Genomic DNA, 18,359 nt, shown 5'->3' with positions numbered 1-18,359 from the left:
GTTCAAGACACTCTCAATTCCAGTTTCGCCAAGTACTGCTGAGTCTTGGTGAGCTGAATGATTTTGTCATTTTTTTTTTCTCAAATATGCTCTGTTTACTGTATGCATGGGTGGTTGGGGAGTGACAGAAGTAAGAACTGGGAATCTGTCCAGAAACTTTACATTTATTTGAAACTTTGAGAACGTTTGCAGTTTGCTATGTGCTGGAAAGGTATGTTAAAGAAAAAAAAATAATTAAAAAAATCCAGAAGAAACAAAAAACAGGTGAGAAGACTCGCCAGGTTTCTCATTATGTAAACCACATTATGGAATGAGCAGCCCTGATCCGTCAGACGCTCCTCTGACTACACCGCAGTCAGATCTGTTGGGACCTGCACAGCCATAACTCCTAACATTCACAGATGGGAAATAGGGAAACATAGAAGCGTAGAAATATTCCAGCAAAGGACAAGCTTCCCCTCCCCCCGCCCCATACCTCTGCTTACAAAGAGCATGAAGAATTCTTCAGCAAAAAACCATTTTGGGGTATTTTATAGATGTATACAATGAGCACCATCCGCATAAAAGTTGTATAAGAGAAATGCATTGCATTTAAAAAGAAGTGTCTCGATTTAAGCAGGGGCCACCTGCGATTTTGCACAATTTGAAACCACACGCAATGCTTTTAAAGTGAATGGGAACCGCATTTAAAAAAAATAAGACATACTTACCCAAGGAGAGGGAAGGCTCTGGGTCCTATAGAACCTTCCGGCTCCTCTCCTGGTCCCGTCGTTCCGGTGCTGGCTAACCTGGTAGCAGTATTTGACTAAATTAGTCACATACTGCTTTACCCGGCTGAAGGAGTCTTCAGAAGTCTTCAGGGAGCCCGAGTGCTCCTGAAGAAGGGCGGCCCTGTACTGCGCCTGCACAAGCACGCTCTCTTGCACGCTCACGCCTGTGCAGTATGGAGCCGCACGTCTTCGGGAGGACACGGCTGCCGAAGACTTCCAAATACCCTTTCGGCGGGGGATTGAAGCGGGGGAGCCAGCACAGGATAGAGAGCACCGAGAGAGGAGACGGAAGGCTCTATACGACCCAGAGCCTTCCCTCTCCTTAGGTATTTGCTTCGTTTTTTTAAAAATGCGGTTCCCATTCACTTTAAATGACAGCGTGTGCGTTTGTTAACAAGTCTGCAATTTGTTTTTGTTTTTTTTTTGGCTGCAATACATGCACATTTCAAAAACGGATTCCTTGCCGCATAAAATCACGATGTGCGTACGATTCCCATAGACGACGGCAGTCTATGGTGGCCCACGCACGCAAAAGTGTGCACAAAATACATACAACCGTACGCGTAAAACTGCAGGCGTTTTATACAAAAGCAAGTGTGGCCTCTCCCTGAATGTAAGTTTTTTAATAGACCTTTTGTGATCTACTTGAGGAATATTGATAGACTAGGCAATCTGCTAACAGGCCGCCAAATTCACCTACCCTAGAATCTCGTTATAGTAAACTCTGATATAGTAAACTCATTCCTTACGACCCAGAAAATGCATCTGTAGGAATATTCAATGTATTATTAATTCTGATATAGTAACCTACTTCTCCTGGTCCCTTGGAGTTTATAGTAACGGGATTCTACTGTATTAAAAAAAATCAGATTGTACAATAAACTGTACAGCCAGTGGCGTAGCTAAGGCGCTGTGGGCCCTGATGCAAGTTTTACAATGGGGCCCCCCAAGTACTCTATACATAACAATTGATACGGAGCACCAAAACCTGCCAATAGCAACTACAGTGTCAGAGGTGCAAGGAGGGGATGGGGAACAGTTTGTTAATGATTATCACTATTCAAAGTATCTATAGAAGTGGTTATTATGAGCACAGGACCAATAGAGAGCTAATACTGTAGTTGAGGAAGGGCCCTTCGGGGCCCCTCTGGCCCAAGGGCCCCGATGCGGTCGCAACCTCTGCAACCCCTATTGCTACGCCCCTGTGTACAGCGCCTCCAATTTTTTGGTTGTAGTGTTTTTTTTGTTTTGTTTTTATTTTACAACCTGGGGAAATTCTTATTTCCGCCAGCTTTTGGTGCTTGGCCCCACCCCTAGCATAAGAGGTTATGGGTACTCTAATTAGTGAAGCACTTGTAACCTCTTGTGCTAGGGGGTGGGGCTATGAGCCGGAAGGCGGACATCGAGACACCCAGCAAGTATAATAAGGTAAACTTTATTTAAAACGCACATGATTGCCCATTGATTCAACAGCAATTTTGCAGTGCTCCTATCTTTTGTATTGGAATGCAGTCCCCTTTAAAATTGCTGCAGGACATGCAATTGCGATGTGACCAAATCACAGGATTAGGTACCACTCTTTGGGATCCACTTTTGGGATCGCCGACAATCCCAAAGCACTGCTGGAAATGCTCAAATGGGTCCCAGGTCTTGGGGCTCGTTTACACTAAGGGCGTTTTCGGCCTTTTTTCAAGCGCAGGCAGTTTTTAAAATTGGCCACAAAACGCTTGTTCAATTAATCTCTATGAAAAGGTTCATATCAGCGCGTTTCGTGCGCTGTGCGTTCAGCAAAGCGGTGCCTGGACCATTTTTGGGGTGTTTTTGCTACAATGGAAGGTATAGGAAGAGCACTAAACGCTCACAAAACCGCTTTATGCGGTGATTGCCTTTGCCTTTTTTAGAATAAATACATTGTATTATTTTCCGGGTCAAAGAGTTCACTTCCTGACGTGTCAGGGAGTGAATTACTAAACCGCTCTGGAAAAGCGCCTAGAAAATTGCTTTTACCAGAAATGCAGCGCGCAGTGGAGCGCCGGGGGGAGCGCACAAAAACGCAACACATTTTAGGTGTGAATGAGGCCTAAGGGACTAGACGTACCCTGTAAAGTGCTGCGGAAGATGTCAGTGCTGTTTAAACGCATAATATACAGTATAAACGTGGTTGTGGTTTCTGCAGATTTGATTTATAGACAGGCCAATTTTAATGGTTAAACAGAAAGCTCCTTTTACACAACATTATCTATCTGTCTCTCTCTAAATCAAAAAGAGCTTTATTGGCATAAGCAAGAGACACACACAGACATTGCCAAAGCAATAGGAAGTGAGCTATGAAAGGCCTCTCTCTCCCCCCTCCTCTCAGGGAGGGGACCCCAGGAGGAGGACAGTTGGAAGCCATGCATTGCACATTGCTTTCTGCGGTGTGTTTATCCCTGGCTTGTTGGGGTCTGGCGGGGCTGGCTGGCAGTGAGCTCAGGAAGCCTCTTCAGCCCTCTGGTCTGGGAGATGGAGCAGCTGTGGAGTGAGTCAGGCCTGCGTGTCCTCACCTGTTACATGTGTCTGTGTGCACATGTAGATTGTGTAATAGCCGTGTGCAGATCACTGACACTTCCTGCAGGGGCTGGATGTGAGCCAGAGGTTAGCCTGCGATGGGGACTGTCGGCTCACATACACTCAGCTGCGTGGAGCAGTGATCTGATGATTGCACATAATGCAATCACTTGAGTGGTTCACTGAATGTCCTCTCTCTCTCTCTTGATCTCATATCAGAGTATGATAATTTGCCTGGGGTTTGGGTGATGTCAGGGTGACCCAGAGAGCTGTGGGTGACATCACCGTCTGACTGCAACCTTTGACATGAGACGAACAAGGCTCTATGCTGACGTGGCACTGAGATTAGGGTGACTTCACTTTGACCCAGTCCCATGACCGTGATCCTGACTGACGGTGACATCATGGCCATGCCTGTATGTCAAATCAACTGTATGTACAGTGTACGCTGACAAGGCTTATATATATGTATAGGAGGGCAGCCTGCTAGAGGGGGCAACATGGGACTGATCACCAGTGATTAGCAACTCTAAACTAAGCGCCGGATGAAGTTTAGCTGCCACAAAGTAGCATTTGTAAGGGAAGCGAGTGAAGACCCGACCCCGAAGAGCGGCTGGACTACATCTTAAAAGGCCATTCCAACGAAAAAAGCAAGCCGTTTAAATCTGATAGAACCAACAATCGTGTACTAGTCCATCTCCTCATGGGGGATTATCAGGGTTTTCTTTTTAAAACCACCTCCTGAACAGCAATTGCTAAGTCTAACTGACAAAATAGAGTGCAAATGATTAGGGAGGCTGGCTGGTATCTTACTATTTTGGCAGTTAGATCTTAGCAAGTGCCTGCATGTCCACGGCCTGCCACCAGCTTGTCAGGCACCAATCGGGTTGCAGCTGCCGAGCCAGGGTCGGCCCGCAGCCACAGGTGGGCATGGCCAAAGCCTTGGCGGCCAGTTTAAAGGAAAAAAAATGGCCTGCCCCAAATCCCAGGGAGGTGGAACAATCACCTGCCTGGAGGGAAAGCACCAGGACAGGTAAGTATTTAACCCCATGACTTCCTTTAAAGAGAAACTCCAGTGAACATTTTTACTGCTGACAGGTGATGTAGCTGCAGCATGCTTTTTGGCAGTTGGAAACAGCTGTAAACAGATATTTCCCACAATGCAGCAGGGCTCACAGACAGGAAACTGCCAAGAGTACGTACTCAGAATTTCTTTGTGGGAGGGGTTTCACCACAATATCAGTCACAGAGCGCCCCCTGATGGTCTGTTTGTGAAAAGGAATAGATTTCTCATGTAAAAGGGGGTATCAGCTACTGATTGGGATAAAGTTTAATTCTTGGTTGGAGCTTCTCTTTAAGTCTGCTTTGACAGCACTGTGGTCGTGGCATACAGTCCGCTCTCCAGCTGTGTGCGTATGGCGATCTATAAATAGAGAGGGCAGAGGACACGTGGAGCACTTTACAGCGGGGATGTTCTGGAAATTGTGCAGAAGGGAGGACTGATTGTTTAGCTGGGCTAGGTGTGTTCAGATACTTCCATTAACAGGCAGGGAGTGTAAGGATTATAATCGTCTAATTACACGGCTGACATCACCTCGGTGGACAGAGCCAGCCGCGCTGCTGACTCTTGTTTGGACTTGGAAGAGTTCTGACTTCTTCCCTTCACCCCCCTTCTCCGCAGAGACCTGCCCTGGTGAATCAGAAAGCCAGATAGCAGGCGAGCACATTATGTCGGGCACAGCATGTACCGCCATGTGACTGGGCACCCATAGGTCTCACCCTGTACAGAACACAGCAGGGAAATTACATAATTGCCACTGCACGGCTTTTGGGCAGAGTTGCTAACCTCGTAATTCTATTTTTGGACGCAAACAAACTCCATGCATGTCGGAGTTTTTGGTGACCTCTGAGTGATACCCAGTCACCACTCCTCCCCACACTCACTAGACCAGGGGTAGGGAACCTGGGCTCTCCAGCTATTAAGGAACTACAAGTCCCACAATGCATTGCAGGAGTCTGACAGCCACAGTTATGATAAAGGCAAATGCATGCTGGGATTTGTAGTTTTAGCCAAGGGTCCCTACCGCTGCACTAGACGCTGACCTGATTCATTGCTATTAGCCATCTCTTCTGTTGTAAGGTTTGAAATAACTGTTGGTCTTTTTAAAGTTAAAGAGGAACTCCAATGAAAATAATGTAATAAAAAAAAGTGCTTCATTTTTACAATAATTATGTATAAATGATTTAGGAAGTGTTTGCCCATTGTAAAATCTTTCCACTCCCTGATTAACATTCTGACATTTATCACATGGTGACTTTTTTTTACTGCTGGCAGGTGATATCAGTAGAAGGAGATGCTGCTTGCTTTTGGCAGTTGAAAACCACTGTAAACCATTATTTCCCACAATGCAACGAGGTTCAAAGACAAACTGCCAGGACCATGGTTCTCACAGTTTCCTGTGGGAGGGGTTTTACCACAATATCAGCCATACGGAGCCCCCTGATGATCTGTTTGTGAAAAGGAATAGATTTCTTATGTAAAATGGGGCATCGGCTAAGAAGTTCAATTCTTGGTCACGGTTTCATTTTAAGAGCATGAATCGCATATTTCAGCCAAGTCAGTTGTGTACAGATGACTGTCGTCAGAAATTGTGTCCTGCGATTGCTTCTGGTGAAAGTTTATCCAATAACTTGTACTTTCCAACGGTGCAGAATAATTCAATGTAGGACCCTGTGCTTGGCCTGGTTCTTTGCCCCTCACTGGGTTTGATTCACTAAATGTATCTCGCCTTACTTTAATCTATACCTCCATAAGGAGAGATGAGTCATTAGGTAAACAGATAAGGAGGCATAATTCACAAGATAAACAGATAAGAATATGTTAACTGTGAGTAAAGATGGATAAGGGTAGATATATCATGATATAAACAGATAAGGGGAGAACATTTATAAGAGAAGTTTTTATAACAATGGAGAATCTTTTCTCCTGAAAATAAGTGAATTTGTGATCCTGTCTGAACTTCCCCTCTGCTCTAAAAGATGAGCAGCAGCATAAAAACCTTAATTTGGTACAGCCTACAAAACTCCTGCAAAAGATCAGTAGTGTGTCTACTTTCTGCTTTCATGGAAGCAGACAAAGGGTTAACATCCTGTGTTTGCATATTAGCTGGGTCTGCCGAGTGCTGAATTTCTGTGAAGGAAACCTCTGAGGGAAGGGGGGGTTGGGGGCAGTGCGCAGTAGCTCGGACCCGCACTGGTGTCGGTGGAAGCTTATTTTCTGTCAAAGCCCGAGCGGGTCGTGCTACTATGCAGGTGCAGTGTGACTACGTTTCGGGGGTCTCGGCGCTGGAGCGGCCTGAAGGCCATCACAGGTTGTCCAAGATAAACTTTTACTCATTGCATAATTGTGCCCCTTACATATAGTTTATAGGGCATTCCTCAAGCCAAATACTTTTTTTGTTGTTGTTGTTGTTTTAATACCCTAATTCCCTATAAACTAAACAAGCCTCGCCCACAGCTCCTCCAGTGCCTAGGCATTCTGAGTCCCATGTAGCTCATGGGAACTCAGTCTGGGGAGGAGGAGGCGGCATTACCAGCCAGAGTTTTCAGAGGCAAGGGGGTGGAGAGAGGAGTGGAGTTTTTACAGGCTGAGGGGTGGGGATGCAGAGCAGCTTGCTTGTCTGTGTGACAAGCAGAATATGGCTGCTCTCATTGTGTCACAGGAAGAAATAATCCTATACTGTTGAAGCTGTTTGCAGCTAGATAAACTTTACATTTATACACAAGTTACTTGTCATAGTTAGTTTTTCATCTCATATCCACTTTAAGAAAACTTTTGTTTTAAAGGAAACCTTAACTGAGAGGGATATGGCTGTTTCCTTTTAACCAATACCAGTTGCTTGGCAGTCCTGCTGATCTCTTTGGCTGCAGTAGTGGCAGTATCACACCTGAAACAAGCATGCAGCTAATCCAGTCTGACTTCAGTCAGAGCACCTGATCTGCATGCTTGTTCAGGGGTTTTAGAGACACAGGATCTGCAGGAGAGTCAGGCAACTGGTGTTATTTTAAAAGGAACAATCCATATCCTTCTCAGTTTAGGTTCCCTTTAAGTTGCCCTTTGTTGGTATCAGGCTGTGTCACGACACCCCTCTTTATCAGTTATTCCTTTTTAATCATTTCTGAGACGTTCCACAAGTCTGTCAATGATTGTAGGTTTCGGTCAATACTCGGCTTTCTTATAGGCTAATGTCTGTTGACCCTTCTCGGCACTGATTTCCTGCTGATAGCAGCAGAAGAAGGTTTTCTGTTCACGCACTGCAGAAATATGGAGGTAACCATTATGGGCCCTTTTCTCTAAAAACGATCGTTTCCTGGTGGCATCGTGCCGATTTGGTGCCCTGCTAGTTTCTTGTCCGTCCTCTGGATACTGTGGCCTGATGGGGTTGTGTCTGAGAACAAGTACGCGGAGCCGGCTAGCCCAGTGGTGTAGTCATAAAGGCCCTTCCACGCTTAAAGCGGACCAAAACTCAGAACTTCCTCTGTGCTCTAGAAGATAAGCAACAGCATAATAACCTTTTCAGAAAAACTTTTCTTTGTTACAGCTTCCAGAACTCCTGCAATAAATCTCCAGTGTGTCTACTTCCTGCTTTCATGGTAGCAGACAAATGGTTAACATCCTGTGTATATATTAGCTGTGTCTGGCGAATTTCTGTGCTGACACAGCTGAGAGATCAAATTACTCTTGTAATTACTTGATGATGATGAGAAGAATTAAACCGGCTCTTCTCTTTAAAAACATACAGGGTGAATTTCTCTCTGTTTTCCTTGTGTCCTGTGCAAGAGTTCAAATCCACTTTAAAGGACAACTGAAGCAAGAGGGATATAGAAGCTGCCATATTTATTTCCTTTTAAGCAATACCAGTTGCCTGGCAGTCTTGCTGATCCTCTGCCTCTAGGCCCGTTTCCACTAGTGCGGTGCGGAATCGCCGCATATCACCGCTGACAAAATCGCATGCGGATGCGATTCCGCATGCGTTTTTTGCCGTGATTTCGCATGCGATTTCGCATAGGCAGGGTATATGCGATTTTAACCATGTCACTGCCTGTGTCAATTTACATTACTTTCAATGCGAAATCGCACGCAAAATCGCGGCAAAAACCGCATGCAAAAAACGCATGCGATTTCCCTATTAAATACATTGCCTGCGATTCGCCTGCATTCCACACGCAGGCGAATTCTGCAGGGTCTACCGTGCAGAAAAATCCTGCACATAAAAACGCAAATGAAAACTGACAAGTGGAAACAGTCCCATCCACTTGTATTGCCTATGCGAATCCGCATGCGTTGTCTGCATGCGAATTCGCGCTAGTGGAAACGGACCCTAATACTTTTAGCCATAGACCCTGAACAAGCATGCAGCAGATCAGGTGTTTCTGACATTGTCAGATCTGAGAAGATTAGCTGCATGCTTGTTTCTGGTGTTATTCAGACACTACTGAGCTAAATTATTATTATTATTTTTTATTTATATAGCGCCAACATCTTCCGTAGCGCTGTACATAGTACAAATAAATAATGGGGAACAAATATACATAAGAAATACAAGACACTGTACAGTCATGACATTGAATAGAATAAATACAGATACATACATAGTTGATGTGTAATTGGTACATGTACATATTTTAAATTTACAGCAGTATGAGAAACACTAGGAGGAGGTCCCTGCCCTTGAGAGCTTACAATCTAGAGGGTAGTGGGGAGGAAACAAAGGGGAAGGAAACGCCAGGATTAGTGGGTGAGCCAGTGTGCCTTCAGTGCTGCCTATAGCTAATTATAGGCTTGTCTGAACAGGTGTGTTTTCAGAGTACGTTTGAAGGTTTCCAGACTCGTGGCATGACGAACCGGCTGAGGGAGAGCGTTCCAAAGGAAGGGGATAGCCTGTGAGAAGTCTTGGATGCGAGAGTGAGAGGAGGTGACTAGGCTGGAGGACAAAAGGGTCTCCTGTGAGGAACGGAGGGTCCGGGCGTAGAGTTATCTGGAGATTAAAGAGGAAATGTATGGAGGCGATGTAGAGCTTTGTATGCAAGCGTGAGAAGTTTAAACTGGATCCTTTGGGCAACTGGTGACCAATGGAGGGATTGTCAGAGAGGGGCTGCGTCAGAGGATCTAGAAGAGAGGTGGATGAGACGGGCCGCGGAGTTTAGTAAGGAATGGAGAGGTGCCAGTCTGCTTTTTGGTAGACCACAGAGTAGGGTGTTGCAGTAGTTGAGACGGGAGATGATTAGGGCATGCACAAGCATTTTAGTTGCTTCTTGTGAAAGGAAGGGACGGATTTTGGAAATGTTTTTGAGATGGAAGTAGCAGGAGGTAGTTAAAGTGTTAATATGTGGTTTAAATGAGAGCTCAGAGTCCAGAGTTACCCCTAGGCAACGAGCTTTGTGGGTTGATGCTATTGGGGTGTTATCTACATTGATTGTGACAATGGGAGGTGGAACAGAGAGCGAAGGTGGAAATATCATAATCTCTGTTTTGCTCATATTGAGTTGAAGGAAGCGGGATGACATAAATGTAGATACAGCGGATAGACATTCTGGGACTTTTGATAGTAGTGTGGAGAGGTCTGGGGCAGAGCAATAAATTTGGGTGTCATCAGCATAGAGGTGATATTGAAGCCCAAAAGAGCTTATTATTTGTCCCAGGCCTTGGGTGTAAATGGAAAAGAGGAGAGGTCCAAAAACGGACCCTTGTGGTACTCCCACAGACAGTGGGCGCGGAGAGGAGTTGGTATTGGCATAGGAGACCATGAAAGAACGTCCAGACAGGTAAGAGTTGAGCCAGGAGTATGCTAGGCCGTTGATTCCCAGTGTTGAGAGGGTCTGGAGAAGTAGGGTATGATCAACAGTGTCGAAGGCGGAGGACAGATCTAGGAGTATTAGTACCGAAAATCTGCCTTTGGCTTTAGCAACTAGGAGGTCATTGGCAACCTTAGTGAGAACTGTTTCCGTAGAGTGTTGATGGCGGAAGACAGACTGGAAGGGGTCCAACAGGGAATTAGCAGAGAGAAAGTTAGACAACTCTGAGTAAATGTGGCGTTCCAGCAATTTGGAGGCAAAGGGAAGGAAGGAGACTGGGCGGTAATTAGAAAGGACAGTAGGGTCTAAGGAGGTTTTTTTATTAGGGGTGTTATGATAGCTTGTTTAAATGAAGAAGGGAAAATGCCAGTTGAGATGGAAAGGTTAAACAGTGTTGTTAAAGCAGGAATGAGGGGAGAGGAGAGCTGGGGAATAAGATGAGAGGGAATAGGGTCCAAGGAGCACGTAGTAAGATGAGCTTTAGAGATTAGTGAAGAAAGACTAAATAGAACAGCAGGGCTGCCAGGCAACTGGTATTGTTTAAAGTGAATGAGAACCGCATTTAATAAATGAGACAGATACTTACCCAAGGAGAGGGAAGGCTCTGGGTCCTATGGAGCCCTCCGGCTCCTCTCCTGGTCCTGTTGTTCCAGTGCTGGCTCGCCCGGTAGCAGTATTTGACTAAATCGGTCAAATACTGCTTTACCCGGCCAAAGGAGGCTTCAGAAGTCTTCAGGGAGCCCGAGTGCTCCTGAAGAAGGACGGCCCTGTACTGTGCCTGCGCAAGCACGCTCTCTTGCACGCTCACGCCTGTGCAGTATGGAGCCGCACGTCTTTAGGAGTACTTTGCTCCCGAAGACTTCCAAATACCCTTTCGGCGGGGGATTGAAACGGGGGGGAGCCAGCACAGGATAGAGCACCGAGAGAGGAGACGGAAGGCTCTATACGACCCAGAGCCTTCCCTCTCCTTAGGTAAGTATTTGCTTTATTTTTTTTTAAATGCGGTTCCCATTCACTTTAAAAGGAAGTAAATATAGCAGCCTCCATGTTCTTAGAACTTCAGTTGTCATTTAAGTACCACATTATGGTATGATTTTTTTTTTCTTCCACGTTTGCTATGCGAATTGCATGAGCTTCTATTCATTTAACCTAAACGCCAATGCGGGAAAAGTGCAGCAAGCACTATGTTTGCAATTGAGTTAAAACCCTTTCACACCTCACTGTACAGGGCGCAGCAGTTACTATGTTAATCGTAATGATCTTGCGATCTGCAAAACGCATGTTCTACGAAAATCAGATCGAAGCGCATGCAGTGTGGAAGGGCCCCAAGTTGCAGAGGTTGTGACTGCACCTGGGCCCCTGGATCAGAGGCTCCCTCTAGAGCCCTGCCACTGCATTAACTCTTCATTGATGCTAGTGTGGAAATGTTCACCTCTATGTGTGCTTTCAATGGTGGTAATCATTAACCTGCCCCTTTCTGTTACCTTTGTCACACTGCAGCAGTGCTTACCTTTTGGTTGTCTGTCTTATGTGATTGTCATACAGTATATACATTGCTGGATGGACATTTTCAATGCTAGCGTTTTTTACTGATGATGGGTGGCACAGAGGGGTAGTGGAGAGCACTCTCGCATTGCAGAGAATCTCAGCCAAGACCTACCTGCATGGAGTTTGTATGTTCTGCCCGTGTCTGCGGCGGTTTTCTCTGGGCACTCCAGTTTCCTCCCACATCACAATTTTCCCACTAGGTGCTACAGGTGTTTCCTACGCGGCTGCCCACGGATGCAATTATTAATGCTAAAAAAACTCTTGCGAAAAAATGCAAGTTTTTTGCCAAAGAGCTGAAGAGTGGGGCAATTGTGACCTGGCAGAAAGGGGATATTACATTTTTTTTTTTTTTATTTTTTTTTTTTTACATGATTTTATGTTTGAGATTTTTACTATACACAAAATGTATACTAGAAGCTTGCTTGACACATTTTTGGGTGAGTTACAGGCAAAAATTGCATGAAAAATGAAATCCAGCAGAAACACCAGGGAGATTAATAGGCTTTCCGATAAACTCGGCCCTGGACTACAATGGACATATGACTGTGATTAGATTGTGAGCTCCTCTGAGGACAGTCAGTGACATGACTATGTACTCTGTAAAGTGCTGCAGAAGATGTCAGTGCTACATAGATACATAATAATAATATGGTAGGGAGATTAGACTATGACTGATAGGATTAGATTGTGAGTTCTTCTGAGGATAGTCAGTGACATGACTGCATTCTCTGTAAAGTGCTGCCTTAGATGCCAGTGCTATATAAATACATAATAATATGGTAGGACATTAAACTATGACTTATAGGATTAGATTGTGAGCTCTTCTGAGGACAGTCAGTGACATGCCTATGTACTCTCTGTAATGCACTGCAGAAGATAGCAGCACTATTGATGATGATGATGATATCATCTAAAGTCAAAAATCTAGTGTCTGTACATCGCTTTCCACCATCTGAGTCAATGACTCAAAGGGAGTATGCAGGGCCTGTTCGCTCATGAAGCTAGGTGAAACCTTTGCATCAGGCGCAGAGATTTCAGGGGCAGCATTTTTGTACTGTGTGTACCTTCCAGAGGAGGAATGGAGTGGCTGAGGGGAGCAGTTTGTTTGTCACAGACTCAGTCAGCCAGTGTGCTATTGTGTTGAGCTGCAGCATGTCACGTTAAAGCATTAAAGCAGAGTAAATTGTCTGGTGCTGTGAGATGATTTTCTGGTGCTGTGAGATGATTCTAAATCGTGTGTGGGGGGGGATGATGTATCCTCAGAGGTTTGCCTCAGGCAGCAAAAAGTCTAGAACTGGCCATGGGAGCCTGCATGCCCCTGCCACATGTAATACAGGTACTAGTAAAGCCAAACAATCAGCATCATGCACTCAGTATTTTCACCTGTTTCCAAATTGCTCTTATCTCTGATATTCTTTATAAGATTCCACTCATTTTTTATTGACTCTAGAATAACACATTGCTATCTCTTCTCTCTTGGTTACAGATCGGAGGTGAGGGCGTAATGTGAATGGATCTGTGCTGGACAATACAAGGTAAGGGACCCTGTGACATCACAGCTATGTGTCCCTCTGTCCCTGCCATGACTGCAAACTGCACACTATACTTACCTGGGAGTACGAGAGGAATCGGCATGGGAGACTTGGGCACAGGATACAGCCGGTATATGGCTGATCCTGCTGCTGCACAAGTCCCGGCCGTATTAAATACTATTCCCCCTCCAGGCCACCATGGATGGTGCTTCCATATTACACTGTTCTAAGCACGTCAGACTGCAGAGATTCTCCTATGCCAAATGAGACATTCCAAACATAGCTAAAATCATGCCCCCCAACCGTCCCGGATTGGTCGGGATTCTCTCGATTTGGGGGGGCTCTCCCGCTATCCCGGGAAGCCCCCCTTAAGTCCCGGGGCCGGCTGGGGAGAGAAGACGGAGAAAAATAAATGATCGAGGCGCCAGCCGCACCAATAAGGGATGCGGGAGCCTGCTTTATTCCTCCCTCCCTTCCTCTGAATGCCCCCACCTGCTGTGAATGTGTGCCCCCCCCCCCACCCCCTGAAGGTAGTGTGTGCGGAGCGGTAGGTCCTCTTACCACAATCATGCGCACCGGCAACTAGTCTCTACACTTCCTGTGACGTCATGGTAAACAGGAAGCAGGAGACTCCAATTGCCGGTGCGCATGGATTGCGGTAAGAGGACCTACCACTCTGCTGCGCACACACTACCTTCAGGGACGGGGGGGGGCACACATTCACAGCAGGTGGGGGCATTCAGAGGAAGGGAGGGAGGAATAAAGCAGGCTCCCGCATCCCTTATTGGCGCCTCGATCATTCATTTATTTCTGTCTTCTCTCCCCAGGGCAATCTCCTCCCCACACAGGGGCACCTTTATCCCCACCCACGGGCATTCTCCCCCCCTCCACTGACGACCCCCCTACCCACTAGCACCCTCCTCCCCACCCACTAGGACCCTCTTCTCTCCCCAGGGCAATCTCCTCCCCACACAGGGGCACCTTCCTCCCCAACCACGGGCATTCTCCCCCCCCCTCCACTGACGACCCCCCTACCCACTAGCACCCTCCTCCCCACCCACTGGCACCCTCTTCTCTCCCCAGGGCAATCTCCTCCCCACACAGGGGCACCTTCCTCCCCAACCACGGGCATTCTCCCCCCCCCTCCACTGACGACCCCCCCTACCCACTAGCACCCTCCTCCCCACCCACTGGCACCCTCTTCTTTGCTAACTGGCACCCTCCTCCTACCCACTGACACCATCCTCCTACCCACTGGCACCTTCCTCCCCCACCCAGTGGCACCCTCCTTTCCACCCACAGGTACCCTCCTCCCCACCCAGTGTCACCCTCCTCCTACCCACTGACACCCTCCTCCTACCCAGTGGCACCCTCCTTTCCACCCACAGGTACCCTCCTCCCCACCCAGTGTCACTCTCCTCCTACCCACTGACACCCTCCTCCTACCCACTGGCACCTTTCTCCCCCACCCAGTGGCACCCTCCTTTCTACCCACAGGTACCCTCCTCCCCACCCAGTGTCACCCTTCTCCTACCCACTGACACACTCCTCCTACCCACTGGCACCCTCCTCCCCACCCAGTGTCACCCTCCTTTCCACCCACAGGTACCCTCCTCCCCACCCACTGGCACCCTCCTCCTACCCATTGGCACCCTCCTTGTCACCCTGCTCACTGGCACCCTCCTCTCTGCCCACTGACAACCCTCCTCCTACCCACTGGTACCTTCCTCCCCACCCAGTGTCACCCTCTCCCACCCACTGGCACCCTTCTCCGCAAACTCATTCCTCCCATTGTCACCCTCCTGCAAAAGCAGGGGTGTGGCTTAAGGCCGCACAGGGGGCATGGCTTAAGTGTCCCTCTTTCACATTTTTAAATGTTGGGAGGTATGCTAAAATCTACACACAATGAATTACAGCTTTTGCCTTTGATATTTTACATGAAAAGTAGGGAAATGTTTCCACAGCTACTTAGACATTATTATTTGTACTTTGTCATTTTAGAAAACTTGGGTACTGATATTGTTCCTTTAATGACGGATGATGTATTTTTTTCACTATATCGCAGCGCTCCCAACTGTCCTTTCTCGAAGGGAAAGTCCCTCTTTGGGAACGGAATCCCTCTGTCCCTCTTTCTCCCTCATTTGTCCCTCTTTCAGGCTTAATGTACAGATTTATGTACATAACATATATTTATATTATACACATAAATATGTGTATTTTTCTACTAAAAAAAATGTTTATTATACTGTAATTGTTATTTCTACCATTTAATTTGATAGATTTCTTATTTGTAAATGTTCAGTGAAGTAGTAGACCAGCACCATCCATGGATGTGCCAGTCTACTACGTCATTGGACTTCTACATCAGGGGTGCTACCTGATTTGCCTGGCACATCTGCGATAGTTCGGAGTGCTCTACCATACTTTGCAACGTTCTATATAAATGTTAAAATGAAGAAATAATGACCGACAGAACCATGTGGTCTGAATTGTAAAACGTTGTCTTTTGCTTCTGAATTCTTTGTGGTATTAGTGACTAGGGGTGTGGTGGAGGTGGGATTAGGCGTGTGGCAAGGGTATGTCTTAGTGTCCCTCTTTCTTCTCTCAAAGTTGGGAGGTATGATCAGGGCCAGTTCTACACTTTTTGCCGCCTGAGGCAAACTTGTGAAAAAAAGCTGCCCCCCCCCCCCCCAGTATAACAACCCCCCCAGAATAGGTAGCCTGGAGGGGGTAGCGAGCAGGAAGGGGATATTGGGCACAGTGAGGGGGAGGGAGGTCGGACCTCCCCCTCCCTCACCTAAGTCCTTTGATCTGCGCTCCCCCTCCTGCTATTAAATGCAGCAGCGTAGTATGATCAGGCAGCGGGCGAGGATGACTCGCCTTTTCCGCATTCCGGCGTGCGTTCCACTCGTCACTTCCTGCTATGCCATCCATCCGTATGCAGATGACACCCAGGTCTACCTCCACACCATGGACCACTACCATGGACAAGGTCTCCTCCTGCCTATCAGCCATCTCCTCCTGGATGTCCGCTAGGTTCCTGAAACTAAATCTAGACAAAACGGAATTTATGATCTTCCCACCACGGCCATGCACGAACCTCCCAGATGTGCATGTCACTGTTAACCACACTACCATTCGCCCTACCTCTCAAGCCCGCTGTCTGGGTGTCACCCTGGACTCCGCACTCTTTCACTTCCCACATCCAAAACCTTACAAAGTCCTGCAACTTCCACCTTCGTAACATCTGTAAGATTCGCCCTTTCCTGACCTCTGCCACCACCAAACTCCTCATCCATGCCCTCATAATTTCCCGCCTTGACTACTGCAATGCCCTGCTGTCTGGTCTCCCTATGACCCGAACAGCCCCACTGCAGTCCATCATGAATGCGGCAGCCAGAATTATCCACTGCTCCCATCGCTCCACCACGGAAGATCCCCTTCTAGAATCCCTCCACTGGCTTCCTATCCAGTCCAGAATCAGATTCAAGATACTGTGTCTGACCTACAAATCTGTCCACAAAACCTGTCCAACCTACATTTCCGATCTTACTCAGAGGTACACACCTAGCCGTTCACTCCGCTCTTCCAATGAACTTCGCCTAACCGCCCCCCGCATCACCCAGTCCCATGCACGCCTCCAGGACTTCTCAAGAGCTGCTCCAACACTATGGAACTCCCTACCTCCACCCATTAGGGCAGCCCCCTCCTTCAACATCTTCAAGAAAGCCCTCAAAACTCACCTTTTCACTCTGGCCTACTACCCCTCGTAAGTGCTCTAAACCTATAGCTGAACTCTGGTCCCCTACCATTCGTGTCCTTACCTCTCCCTCTAGATTGTAAGCCTCTGGGCAGGGTCCTCCTCCTTTTGTGTCCTACCTGATCATGCACCTCCATTACTGTAAACCCATGCTATGCATCTGAGTGAACCTAACTTGCCTAATCTCCATGCTCCATCCAGTGACTGACTAAGCATTACCTGGTACTCATACTATGGTGTGTGATCTGGTTTTCTTGTATTCCTGTATTGTCATATTGCTGTATGTCACCCCTAAATATTGTCTGTAACCTAAATTAATGTTCAGCGCCGCGTAATATGTTGGCGCTTTATAAATTCAATAAATAAATACAATAAATAAATAAAATTACAATACAGTGGGCAGCATTGCAGGAAGTGTTGAGAGTGGAACACACGCTCCCTGCAACTGTAAGGCCCCCCCCCCCCCCCGAATTTGCCGCCTGGGGAACCCGCCTCGCCCCACCTTATGGGCGGACCGGCCCTGGGTATGATATCTCTTGTCTTGCAACTGCTGTTCTATGCTTCTTTGTACTGCGCTGCACAGAACTGTAATAGCTTGTACTTTTCAATAACCTTGACATGTTTAAAAAGAAAAAACAAAAACAGAGGCCAAAGGAGGAATGGAGACGCTTACAGATTCTTGCAAGTAGCTTTGCAATGTTTAAGTACCTTGAGGGAAAAATGCAAATGCTAAATTTCATTATGAAAATGATATGTAACAGAGGGAGAAATATTTTGTGTGACCTGTTTTTAAAGTAAAAAAGGTTCTTTGTAATGCTGTATGCACATATGGGATAAATGCTACATAAAAATGATATTTCGTGATTGCTTCAGTTGACATGTTTATGTGCAGTCACCCTACAGACTGGCTGCTCAGCTCTCTGACTCAGTCCTATGAAGGGGGGAGGGGATGAGCAGGAGAAATCTCAAATTAAATCAAATATAGCTTTATTGGCATGACCAAGCTTCAATACGGGCATTGCCAAAGCACGGGGAATGAGGGACATGGGATGGGGTGGGGGTGCAGTAAGTTATCAGTTCGTGGCATCGCAGCTCTCAGCAGGAACTTTTTATTAGTCTGCTAAGCATTATCCGACAGGGAGGCTGCCGGTGTTTCAAACCTATAGGTAGAGCCTGAGCACACTAACTCACTTGTATCTGCTTCAATCTGTTTACAGCATTTGTAACATTGTGCTGCTGAAAAGCAGACAGAAACGCATTAGTGTGCTCAGGCCCTTACTTTAGGTTGTCACTCGACTTGAACGTTAACGGTCATTTGGGTCCTGAGCACATTTGCACGCTCCAGTA

At 46.8% G+C, this 18,359-nt stretch overlaps 1 protein-coding gene across 6 annotated transcripts in view; it reads left to right on the top strand.

Moving 5' to 3' along the window:
* CCDC120 (coiled-coil domain containing 120) overlaps positions 1–18,359 on the top strand; it is an 84,099-nt gene that overhangs the window by 38,409 nt on the left and 27,331 nt on the right. For all 6 annotated transcript variants that reach the window (XM_068248804.1, XM_068248801.1, XM_068248799.1 and 3 more), the window contains exon 2: positions 13,207–13,255. The gene's annotated coding sequence lies outside the window, so the exon portion shown is untranslated. The remainder of the gene's footprint in view (positions 1–13,206; positions 13,256–18,359) is intronic.

This window comes from Hyperolius riggenbachi, chromosome 8 (assembly GCF_040937935.1).
Source record: "Hyperolius riggenbachi isolate aHypRig1 chromosome 8, aHypRig1.pri, whole genome shotgun sequence".
In the NCBI taxonomy this organism is placed as follows: Eukaryota; Metazoa; Chordata; class Amphibia; order Anura; family Hyperoliidae; genus Hyperolius; species Hyperolius riggenbachi.
Note: the sequence above shows the minus strand (reverse complement) of the source record. Positions and strands in the feature narration are given on the sequence as shown.